The following is a 13,407-nucleotide window of genomic DNA, read 5'->3' as shown; positions in this document are numbered from 1 at the left end:
TCTTATGCACAATCAGAAGAAAACGCAACCAGAGACTCATGAAATCACCAGACAACAAAGGTAGGAAAAATGATTTTATTTTCAATTTAGTGATCAAAATGTGTCAGTTTTGAGAATTTATATCTGCTGTCTATATTGTGCACTATATTTGTCTATTTAGCTATAGTTACTGAGGTGACATTGCATATTTTAAAGTCATCTGCCTTGACATCTTTGAAAACCCCCCAAATATAAATAATTAACATTTTCTCTGCATATAGTATGCTTTGTGTTTTTTTAAATTTTATGGTTACCATTATGAATTAATAAGATATTATGTGTACCTGAAAAATGAATGGAAGAAATTGGGGGCAGGATGGGGCGGGGCTAGGGCAGAATTTGGGCAGGGCTAGGGCAGGATTGGGGGCGGAACTGACAATTAATAGATGTCCCGTTTTGATGAAAAAAATAAATGGTCACATTATGTATGTATGGCAATTACATCATGGGCTTCATATGTATGCACAGTGATTCATTTTAGGCCTGGGGCTGGGAAGAGCAGATATCTGGACATTGTGAGCTCGGGGATGCCCAACATTAATAAATATTTGTAGTTGTGGGATTGGAAAGAGCAGAAATGAAGCCCAGGAGGAAGGCATGGTGGGGGAGGGGGCCCAAATCACTCCAGTGGTTGTGTAATCACAAATGCGTGACTACGGGAGGGATCAGGAGAGACTGAAAATGCTGGGAAATTGCAAGGGGGGGGGGTCTCAAAGAGCCCAGAAACAGCCCGTTTCCTGAGCTTACTCCACACAGGCAAAGGATACCTGCAATGAGACTTTTTCTACAAATTCATTAATAAAAGTGTCTCTGCTGATTTTAAAAATATTTAAAAATTAGTTTAGAGGTCCTCAGGAGTTGAGAATAAGAACATAAGAATATCCCTACTGAGTCAGACCAATGGTCCATCAAGCCCAGTAGCCCGTTCTCACAGTGGCCAATCCAGGTCACTAGTACCTGGCCAAAACCCAAGGTGTAGCAATATTCCATGCTACTGATCCAGGGCAAACAGTGGCTTCCCCCATAACTTTTTCAATAACAGACTATGGACTTTTCCTCCAGGAACATGTCTAAACCTGTCTTAAAACCAGCTATACTATCCACTCTTACCACATCCTCTGGCAATGCGTTCCAGAGCTTAACTATTCTCTGAGTGAAACAAATTTCCTCCTATTGGTTTTAATAGTATTTCTTTGTAACTTCATCGAGTGTCCCCTAGTCTTTGTAATTTTTGATGGAATGGAAAATCGATCCACTTGTACCCGTTCTACTCCACTCAGGATTTTGTAGACTTCAATCATATCTCCCCTCAGCTGTCTCTTTTCCAAGCTGAAGAGCCCTAACCATTTTAGTCTTTCCTCATACAAGAAGAGTTCCATCCCCTTTACCATTCTTGGTCATTCTTCTTTGAACCTTTTCTAATGCCATTATATCTTTCTTGAGATAAGGGAAATCCCTTTTCTTCAAATTCACTGAGTTTTGGAATAACCTCCCTGCCCTTCTGCGGAACCTAGGCTCATTCCAATTATTCTGAAAGCATCTGAAAACCTGGCTTTTCTCCAAAACATAAAGCTATCTACTTAAAATGTAAAGCTAGCTATCCTCTTCATAACCTCTAATTTCTTATTATGTCCTTCCCTCATTTATTGAATTACATGTAAACCGTGCCGAGCTCTATCTTTATGGAGATGATGCGGTATACAAACTTAAGGTTTAGTTTAGTTTAGTTTAGAGACCAGATTTGAACGCAATACTCCAAATGAGGTTGTACCATGGAGTGATACAGGGGCATTATGACATTCTTAGTCTTGTTAACCACTTTTAAATAGGCTCTAAATAAGTTAAAAGAGCTGGGAGTGGCCTAAGATTCCAATTGGCCAGAATCCCTAGGCCCCTCCTATGTGGGCTGGCCTAGGGAAAATGGCCAATCTGAATCTTAGGCTACTCCCAGCGCATCCCAGAATGCATTGGGAGACAGGCCTAAGATTCCGGTTTGCCCAGGTGTCTAAGGACCCTCCTACAGGAAGGGTCTTAAGCATCTGGGCCAATCAGGGCCTTAGGCCCCTCCCTGGTACATCCCAAGATGCACTGGGAAGGGGAAAGTCCACCATTCCAGCGAAATTGGGCTTGCCGGTTAGACTCAGGAAGGACCCATCCTTCCAGTCATCTAAAAAAGGTTAGGGGGTCTGGGTGGGGTTAAGGGGGTCCTGGTAGGGATAGGGGGTTCAGTGGGGATGGCTAAGTGGCCCACCTCCCACCCTAACTACACCTTTAAAAATGCTCCTTTTCACTCTGGGTGCCCAGTGGCAGTGAAAAGGCCTAAGCTATTTTTACATACATCTAAAACCCGTTTCGATTATCGGTACTTGCACGACCTGTCTTTTTGATCGCTCAAGTGCCGATTTAGGTAGGTTTTTAGACGTATTTTCTTTTTGATTATGTACCTCATAACATATAAAACATATAACACGTTACGTTACATTACTTTAATAAGGTTATTTTTTTTGGTCAACAGCCTAATTAACCCCCCTTTTACAACACCGCAAAAGCAGTTTTTTTAGTGCTGGCCAGCGTACTGAATGTTCTGTGTTGCTCCCGATGCTCATAGGAGCAGCGCGGAACATTCAGTGTGCTGGCCGGCACTAAAAACCACTTTCATGGTTTTGTAAAAAAAAAAAAAAAAAGGGGGAGGGGTAAATAAACAAACCCCTACATAAAGGGCCGGGAACTCTAATGCTACCCTATGTTGTGTTCTATAAAGCCCAGCTGGAGATAGATACACAGCAGTATTTTCTTTTTTTTTTTTTTCCTCTCAGTGGTTTGTGTGAAAGAAGGTGAATGCAATTGTCTGGGTTCCTGAGCGGCAAGAGTTGAAAGCACTGTAGCACTTCAAGTCTGAACGCACCGCAGGCTTCAAATCTGACCAAAAGTAAAGATAGGAAACAAATGTTTTAGTGCTGCTAGGAAAATCCAGATGGGGGGGGGAGGGAGGGAACTCATTTTATTTTGCAAGTTCAGAACTCTTGTCAGGTAGGCTTGCAACTCTATTTACAAGTTGTGGGAGATAATTCTTCTACATTTATTTTATTTTAAGATAAGTTTAGGCCAAAGGTGGCGCCACCTTTGTAGACAGCCACCGATAATGGCACCGTTTGCAGAATCCGGCCCCAGGTGTCTCGACAATTTCAGACTTCTTTGTTTGTTTTGGAAGGCAGGAGTGCAATAAATGCTCCTTACATTGGAACGATGCTAAAAAATGCAAGATAATGCACTTGGGTAGGAGAAACCCGCGTAGAACTTATGTACTAAATGGTGAGACCTTGGTTAGGACCACGGCGGAACGCGACCTAGGAGTGATCATTAGCGAGGACATGAAGGTTGCCAATCAAGTGGAGAAGGCTTCCTCCAGGGCAAGACAAATGATGGGGTGTATCCGCAGAGGTTTCGTCAGCAGGAGACCTGAAGTTATGATGCCGTTGTACAGAGCCATGGTGAGGCCTCACTTAGAATACTGTGTTCAGTTTTGGAGCCCACACTACCGAAAGGACGTGCTGAGGATCGAGTCGGTTCAGCGAACGGCCACCAGGATGGTCATGGGGCTCCAGGGTCTCACGTATGAAGAAAGACTAAAGAAATTGCGGCTATACTCACTTGAGGAAAGAAGAGAACGGGGAGATATGATGTATAAGTACATCACGGGACGCATCGAGTCAGAAGATGATATCTTCTGGCTCATGGGACCCTCGACCACCAGAGGGCATCCGCTGAAAATCAGGGGAGGGAAGTTTCATGGCGACCCCAGGAAGTACTTCTTCACCGAAAGAATGGTGGATCATTGGAACAGACTCCCACCCCAGGTGATAAAGGTCAGCAGCGTAACAGATTTTAAGAGAAAATGGGATACTCACGTGGGATCTTTAAGGGAGTAAATTCAGGGGAGGGGATACTTGGAATGGGCAGACTTGGTGGGCTATAGCCCTTTTCTGCCGCTTTTTCTATGTTTCTATGATGGTGGTAGCTGAATATTGCTTCTCAGTTCATTTCTCATAACTTATTTAACTTAAAAAAGAGCTGTTTTACCTCTTTTAATGATTATTTGGCTAAAGGTTGACTTTGTAGACCTGGGCCCTGTTTTATTAAGATGCACTAACCAATTAGCGCATGCTAATCGATTTAGCACGTGTGCACGTTAGTCTAAGGACGCATTAGCGTTTAGCATGCACTAATTCGATTTGCATGTGCTAATCGGTTAGCACAACTTAGTAAAACATGGGGCTGGTCTCATTTCCCTAAGAATTTTCCTGCTGATAAACTCGGCTCGAACTGATTCTGGCAGGAGTAATCCCCTTCAGCTGAGCTGGCAGGAATCCCCGAAACTGGCTCATCTGTTGAGGATTTCTCTGCCCCGATCAAACGTACTTTTGTGCGTTTTTCACGTGGATGCTTTTATTTTTGAAAATGGCCGAAAAAGGTAGACGTCCTAAGGACCAAAGCTTATACCTAGGTCATTTTCAAAAATAAAAGATAGGTGTCCGGCAGCTTTGAAAATGGACATTTTTTTCTCCTGGGTTTGTGGACATCCTGCCCAAAACGTCCAAGCTTAGACTTACCCCCTCTTTTACCAAGGTGCGCTCTGCTTTTTAGCGTGCGCTAAATATTACTGCGCGCTAAACACACGCTAAACGCTAACGCGTGCATGTTATCCTAAGGGGCACATTAGCAGTTAGCGCACGCGTTGATTCAGCGCTAAAACGCTTAGCGCATCTTTGTAAAAGAGAGCCTTATATGTCCTATGGAAAATGCCCCTCCACGTATTTATAATTTGCAACCATAAGTAGCAGATTTCACGCTCCAGTTCCACTTCTGATATATCAAGGAACAATGTCCCTGTGTTATACAGGACCATGGATTCATTCACATTATTAACCAAAACTGTTCACTTACTTTTTCAAAATCCACCTCAAGCAATTCTTTCCACTCAGTCAATGGTAAATGATATGGACCAGTGATTGAGTGGAAAGAATTACTCGTGGTGGATTTTCAGCCCTTGCCACTAGACAGGATGATAGAATTACGGATCTCCAGTCATGTATTGTTGAACACAAACTTTCTTTTCTTTTTTTTTTAAATCTTTATTAATTTTCAAATATTAACAGTGCAACACACAGGGGTGTCAGGTCAAAAGCGCGCCGGGACAAAGGCGCGAGCAGACAATTGAGCGCAGCAGAAAATTACTGTTTTTAGGGCTCCGACGGGGGGGGGGCATAGAGATCGCGCCGCGTTGTGGGGGGTTGTAACCCCCCACATTTTACTGAAAACTTCACTTTTTCCCTCTTTTTAGGGAAAAAGTTAAGTTTACAGTAAAATGTGGAGGGTTACAACCCCCCAAACCCCCCACAACGCCGGCGCGATCTCTATTAAGTAAACTGGGGGGGGCTCCCCAACAAAACCCCCCGTCGGAGCCCCTAAAAACTGTAATTTTCTTTGGCGCGCGCCTCCGTCTTGCGCTCAGTTGTCGGCACGCGCCTTTGTCTTTTGCGTGGTTGTCTATGAATCACACACAGGTATAAGAACACATAACAAGTCAAGAAAAACACATTCAACTTACAGATATTCAAAAGCAATCATTTTATCCCACCCACCCATCGATTAATCAAGAGCACAAATGTATATACTCTTTCAATAACCTACACTTATTTAAAATAATACATAAGTATAATCCTTTCCCCCTCCCTCCCTCCCACCCTGGATGTGTAAGGAAATGGCACAGAAATTAAAGACAAAAACAACCACAGAGAAGTCATAAAAGATGTCAACGGGCCCCAAACCAGTTTAAATACCTTACTATGCCCCAGCATTTCAGCATTCATATTCCGAAAGTTTTTCCAACTATAGAATTTATCCCAGCCCTACTTGAATTAATTGTGCAATGCTCTCCTGTTAGGTCAAAAAGTGAACTGGCTATCAATAACATTTCACTTAGTGGTCAGATTAAAAGAGAATGTATTTCTGCCTACCCAATAGAGTAGTCTAAAACAAAAACCTTGATGCCTGGCCTGGGAGAACCATTTTTGGGGGCCATGAGAAAGAATGTTGAGTTCATCCTAAAAACACTGTCTGAAGCCAGCTAGAGAGAGAAAAAAAAGGAAAAGGCAGATCACACAATCAAAGTACTCTGCCAGCCTCTTATGAAATGAAGTTTGTTATTGAGCTGCACTGAGTTTGGGGGGGGGGGGGGAAATAACTCCAGCAGATCTCTCCTTTTGCCTTTCTCTCCCACTGACTGTAGTGGTTGCTCTTTGCTTGCTGCCTCTTTGCACCTTCTATGCCAGGGTCTATCTGCTCCTGACTGCCTCAGCTCATGCAAAACTGGAAAGAAAGAGAAAAGTCACACTGAAGCCGCACTGCCTGCCTCTTGTGCCTGTTTGTCAACCTCTGGTTTCTAAAAGAACATTTTTTTCTCTTCCGCTCTCCGTCTCTAGTGGCTCTTCTCCACACTGTGAATCTTAAGCTATTCCCTTCCAAACAAATTTGTAGGTCAGCATGCATGGCTAATCCCCTGCTCTTTCAGAGAAAATCTTCACACAACACAGGACTGACAAATAGACAATGTTCTTCCTCACTCCCTGTTCAGAGAATGTAAGCTTTAGAGCAAGCCTTTAAAAAAAAAAATAAAAATCTTTATTAAGTTTTCAAGACTAATACAAGGGGCAGGAAATTATACAAACAATAATCAAAATAAGCACTTATATTCAGTCAATAATAATGCAGAAAAAATACCCCTCTCCCTTCCAATATATTCAATTAAGGAACAAACAAAAAAGATAGCCTCCCCCCTCCCCCCCTGTCCTGGATGTGCATGGAAATAAACTAAAATTAAAGACAAAAGACAACTATAATGAAGTAATAAGAGATGTCAACGGGCCCCAAACCAGTTTAAATAAATTGAGAATAACACGGTGACAAAATTCATCACCGTTCCCGTCCCCGCGGATAATCACGGGAAACCATCTTCATGTCATTCTTTAAGGAGAGAACGAAGAATGAGAGTATGAATGGCCACAACCACTGACCCTCAAGCTTTGCTTTGAAGAAGGACCGAGGTTGAAACAGACACTACAGAATGACAGTCTCTGGTATCCAGAGCAGATATTGTGATGTCATAATGCCTCATTCCACCAGTGCCTAAGAGCCAATCACATCAGTGATGTCACAATGGCTTCATTATCCTTGGCTCCCATAAGAATCAGAGTATGAATGGCCACAACCACTGACCCGTAAGCTTTGCTTTGAAGAATGCTGGTGTAGAAGGACTGAGGTTGAAATAGATACTAGAAAATGACATGGTATTATTTCCCGTGGTTATCCGCGGGGACGGGAACGGTGATGAATTTTGTCACCGTGTCATTCAACATATCAGCATTCATTTTCTCATACCTATAGGTTGAGCATAAACTCGCCCACCAAAAAGGAAAATTAAGGCGATCATAATTTTTCCAATTGCGAGTTACCATTTGCATGGCTATCCCTGTCATAATTAAGAAAAGCCAACATTTATAGCAGTCCATGGGGGGCTTAATATGCAGTAATGTTCACATATGGCTATCTCATATGTCAATGGAATTGTTGATTCCAGTATGTTATTAATCTGTCTCCATATTGACTTCCAAAAGTTGAGTATCAAAGGACAATAGAACAACAGATGATTCAATGTCACAATGTCTAGATCAGTGTTCTTCAACCTTTTTACACCTATGGACCGGCGGAAATAAAATAATTATTTAGTGGACCGGCAAACTAATAAGACTGAAATTTTTAAAAACCCCATTGCCGCCCCGTCCCCACGAGCTCGGTCCCGTTAACCATCTGATCCCATCCGCACAAACCTCAAATAGTTATGATTTTATATTGAACATATTTTATTAAAGTATAAAAAGAAACAATATTCTGTACAATTGTCATTTTATAAATATAAATAATATAGGGTAAGGATCAACAAAACCCCCGTCTCCCCTCCCCTTCACATATATCCCTTCTACTATCAAGAAAACTGAATAAGCCAAATTATTACAGAATGCTACACAAATATCATGCTAACAGAATACCGCAGTCACACATGGCAGGAATGGTGTTAGGGGGAGTGCAACTAGGGCAACTGCCTCCTGGTCAGAGAGAGCCCTAAGCCAGCTGGAAGCTAAAGATGCACTGCCTGGGCTTTGCACTCCCCAGTTATGTCTAACATCAGCTCTAGCAGGATACATATTTTAAATCTGATATATTCTAATCACAAGATAGAAATAAAATTATTTTTTTCTACCTTTTGTCATCTCTGGTTTCTGCTTTCATCGTCTTTTCACTCTCTTCCATCCAGCATCTGCCTCTTCCATCCACTGTCTGCCCTTTACCCCTGCGTTCTTTCTATGCCCCTCTCTCCTACACCAGATCTAGCATCTTTGTCCCTCTTTCCTTATTTTTCATCTGACCCCCCCTTCCCAGCATCAATCTCTCTCTACTTTGTCATTCCTCTGCCTCTCCCCTTTCCCTCATCTGATCTCTTCATTCCATCCTGACTCTTTCCCCTCCTCTAATCTCCCTGCCAGCTGTTTCCTTCCAATGTTCCTCCTTCCCTCTCCAGCAGTACCTTTTCCTTTTCTTCCTCCCCTTATCAAACAGTAACTCTCTTTTCTTCCCCTTCTCCCCTGTCAGCAGTATCCCCTTCCCCTCCCTTGTCCAGGAGTACCCCTTCCCTCCTTCCCTCTCCAGCAAATGTTTCCTCTATGTAGGCTAGCAGCAGCTCTGTGTGCTTTTAACTTCGGTACACAGCTGCCCCTAAGCAATATTTTAGCCACAGTTTCATGAGGCAGCCTCGGGGCCTTTGGTAGGCCGGCCCGTTTCGATGATGCTAAATCAACATGCGCACTAACCACTAACGCGTCCATAGGATAACATGCATGTGTTAGCATTTAGTGCATGTATAGCGTGCTAAAAAGCTTAGCGCACCTTAGGCCCTCTTTTACTAAGGTGCGCTAACCGATTAGCACACGCTAATCGATTTAGCATTTGCTAAACGCTAACGCGTGCATGTTAGTCTATGGATGTGTTAGCATTTAGTGCGCACTAATTCGATTAGCACATGCTAATATTAGCATACCTTAGTAAAAGAGGGGGTTAGTAAAAGGAGCCCTAAATGTCAAATATTTACCTGACAAAAACAGTAGACAAGTGATAAAAATGGTGACTAATGAATGCTGCTAAGTTCTGTTTTTTCTTTAGCTCATTTCTGATGAAGGGCCTTTATGAAACAGTTTAAAAAAAAACTTGTGTTAGCTTAAGAAAATGATTTACTCCACTTTGCCTTTTTCTTTGGTTAGATCATAAGAAAGTACTCTAATGCTTGTAATTCATAAATTGTAATAAGGGAAAGAGAAGATTTAGAATTTAGCTCAGCAGTCTTCACTAATTTTTAAGTCAGGGCCACTTTAGATCAAAATGAGCTGAAGGAGGGCCACCGACTATCTTTCCTTGCTGGCCAGCAGTGTATTGGCTCCGCTTGTGTCAATGATATCCATCCCCATTAGCCTGCCTTCAGACTTTTCATTGGGAGTCTCTTCAAGAAGGTGGGCATTTCCAAATGCATTCTCTTTGCCTATTGGGAAATGCCCTTTCCTTCAAGCATGTGACTCCTCCCCACTTTTACTTTCCTCATTCTGTCATGAGCTTGGGAGAGAGGCAGAAAGTAATGGGGGGATGGAACAGAATGAGAGCCACCCCAGAGGTCTCAAGGGGCCACCGTTGGCCCTTGAGCTGTGCACTGAAGAACACTGATTTAGTTCATATTTTTTTCAATAATAGCAAGATCAATGGCTTTTAGTTGTGGTGTGTGAAAAAAGTTGTTTAATAAGTAAACCACTTTTATTTTTTTTACTTGTACAGAAACTCCTGTATTCTATATATGATGGCCACATTTGGGTGTACTTCTGAGATGTGTGTGCAACTTAATTTGCTAGTGAGCTGCTGACCATCAATAATTGGATGTTCACAACCAATTATTGGTGTTAATTTGCACCAATTAGGATTTATACGCGCATCTGGTTGCACACTGGTCTGCGTATAATGCTGGACACATAAATCCCATAGCGTACAAATCAAAAGGAGGTGCAGCCATGGGAAGTATCCCCAAAAGTTGCATGCAGTGACATAGAATAACAGGTCTCTGTACTCAGGTTTCCACAGGCGTAAGTCTGGCACCCAGAGTTAGACATACTATAAAAGAGAGATATCGCTTTACCTTTTGATATAGCCAATAGGCTAAGATACATCATTTGAGGTTGAAGGGTGGTAGACTCAAGAGTAATGTTAGGAAAATTCTTCTTTATGGAAAGGGTGGTTGATGCCTGGAATGCGCTCCTGAGGGAGGTGGTGGAGAGGATAAAGGTGACAGAGTTCAAATAAGCATGGGAGGAACACAGGGGATCTCTAATCAGAAAACAATGGGTATATATTGAAGGAACTAAGACCAGTACTGGGCAGACTGGCATGGTCTGTGTCCCCGTATAAGGTCATTCAGTTGAGGATGGGCTGGGATGGTTGTGATGGACTGAAGTGAGTTTTGACGGAGACTCCAGTAGATAGAACCTAAGCACTCTACCAGACAGAGCTCTGGGTTTATGGCCCAGAAATATCTAATAAAAAAGGACCATTTAAATTAAATTATTAATTTATAGAGTGTGTATGGTTGGGCAGACTTGTTGGACCATTCAGGTCTTTATCCGCTGCCATTTGTTACTATGTTACTGCCCACTCCTGTATAGATATACAATTCACACCATGTTCCCCAGAATGCCACACCATATATTATGTGTGGTCGCCGTCCTCATCGGAATCTTTTAAAGTGTGATGTATGACTACTATAAGTTAGTTTTTTTTTAAATAATTTATAAAGTGTCAATGCTCATTTATACAACGATTAAATGGAAAAACTTTAAAAAGTAATAAACTTATCTTATAACCGGATATGCCTTGTTCCCCTCCGACGCGTTTCAAAATTTTCTTCAGGGTCAGGGACACAAAGGCAAGGTTTATCCGGAACTTTAGCAAAACGCTAATCTACATAAGAGTTTGCCGATTAAGAATTATGTAGATTAGCGTTTTGCTAAAGCCCTAAATTGTAAATGCATAAGAACATAAGAATTGCCGCTGCTGGGTGAGTCCATCGTGCCCAGCAGTCCGCTCCCGCAGCGGCCCCTAGGTCAAAGACCAATGCCCTAACAGATCCACTCAGAAATTTAAACTATCCTTCCCATCTCTAAATGGCATTTCCCATACAGGAAAACTTGGAACATCCCTCCTCTTCAGGATCACCGAGCTGTGGAACAGCTTCTCTGCCCATCTTCGGAGTTCAACCTCCCTCCAACACTTCAGAAAACATCTGAAAACCTGGCTTTTCTCCAAAATGTAACCCCCCCCACCTCCATTATTCAAAGCCCCCTCTTTCCTTCCTGTTTAGCAGCCCTCCTTCCTTCCATTGGAGTTCCTTTCTCTGTTGTAATTCCTGTAAACCGTGTCGAGCTCCACTTCCGTGGAGATGACGCGGTATATAAACTTAAGGTTTAGTTTAGTTTAGTTTAGTTTAGACTAGCCTTACCTGCGTTTGTTCTGATTCAGCAGGAACTTGTCTAACATTGTCTTGAATCCCTGGAGGGTGTTTTCCCCTATAACAGCCTCCGGAAGAGCATTCCAGTTTTCTACCACTCTCTTGGTGAAGAAGAACTTCCTTACGTTTATACGGAATCTATCCCATTTTAACTTCGTTCTCTCTACCTTGGTAGTGACTCTTTTCACATGGGTGAATGTCTACCCATGCAGGCCTGAGTAAAGGGGGATGCAGCCGGTACATTACTCCAGGGCCTATGAAGCTCAAGGGGGCCCAATGAAGCCCAAGAAACATCATGAAAACTGAAACATGTTGTTTTCTCAAGAAGGAGACGTCCTTACATATTAAGACAAAGAGCGTCGTGAGAACTTTCACGTACAAGATCGCAAAGTGTTGAGTGAGCGCCAAGTAATAGAAGGCTGTGACAATGATAAAATACTTTTGAGTGACATAAGGTGCATTTAAGATTCAAATATCAAAAACTTGTGAAAGTGACTTATCAACGAGTGTTTTCACATGTTCATTCCTAGCTTCAAACTTATTGCTCAGATTACTCCTCTGTGCTTTCCCACGAATCCTGGGAGGAAGATGAAAATGGGACATGAGCCACGCTAATTCATTGTGGACTGCAAATAAGACTTTACAGGACAGCGAAGGAAGAAATAATTCCACAGGTAAAGTTCCCTGTAAATGCTGTAATTGTAGCATAAAGGGCCCACCGACATCGCGTGTCTTTTTGTCTACGTTATCGAGAGATTCGAGACAATAAACAGCTTGACGGTTAGCAGAAAAACAATAGCAATATTGTCCTAACTTTAGAATCACTAACAAAATTCTCGATAGCAATACGACAAATTTCCATATTCTATATTTCATTTCAGGTACCGACCTTAAACATGTCATCTCAAAAATCTATGTACCGGGGCCCGGATTTTCTCTCGGCGGCCCTGAACCCATGACTCACCTGCCTGCAAATGGATCAAGCAACTGAATAGCACAGACATGCTCAGTCTCTTCTTCCAAGACACAACTCCTCTGTAGTAAAAAAAAAAATTGTATCACTTGGGGCTCCTTTTACTAAGCTGCGTTAGCGGTTTTAGCACGCGCACTAGACGCTAATGCCACCATAATAATAATAATAATAACTTTATTTTTTCTATACCGCCATAATCTTGCGACTTCTAGGCGGTTTACAGTGAAAGAGAGCTGTACAATCAGCGAATTACAAGGTGAGAACAGGTAGGAAGTCACTGAGTCATCAGTGTTTACAGGTTTCAAATAGGTTACAGTATAAGAAGTGTAGTATCAGCATAAAGAGATAGGTTTTAGGATGGGGGGGGGATTATCTGGCTAGGAAATAAATCTATTGAATAGAGCGGTCTTGATTTCTTTCCGAAAGGCGCCATAGGTCTGCCTGGCTTTGTCGGTCAAGTTGCCTAGCCAGGTTTGCTGTCTGGCAGCTTGAAACTTAAAAGTTCTATCCAGAAAGGTTCTGTATTTGCAACCTATGATCTTCGGGTAGGCAAAGAGGTTGCGATTTCTGGGGTGTCAGGTCAAAAGCGCGCCGGGACAAAGGCGCGAGCAGACAACTGAGCGCAGCGCGGAGGCGCGCGCAGAAGAAAAAGACTGTTTTTAGGGGCTACGGCAGGGGGTGTGGGGGGGGAACCACCCCACTTTACTTAATACAGATCGCGCCGCGTTGTGGGGGCATTGTG

This window comes from Geotrypetes seraphini, chromosome 4, assembly GCF_902459505.1.
Source record: "Geotrypetes seraphini chromosome 4, aGeoSer1.1, whole genome shotgun sequence".
NCBI classification, from domain to species: Eukaryota; Metazoa; Chordata; class Amphibia; order Gymnophiona; family Dermophiidae; genus Geotrypetes; species Geotrypetes seraphini.
The sequence above is the reverse complement of the archived record's forward strand: the minus strand, read 5'-3'. Positions refer to the sequence as shown.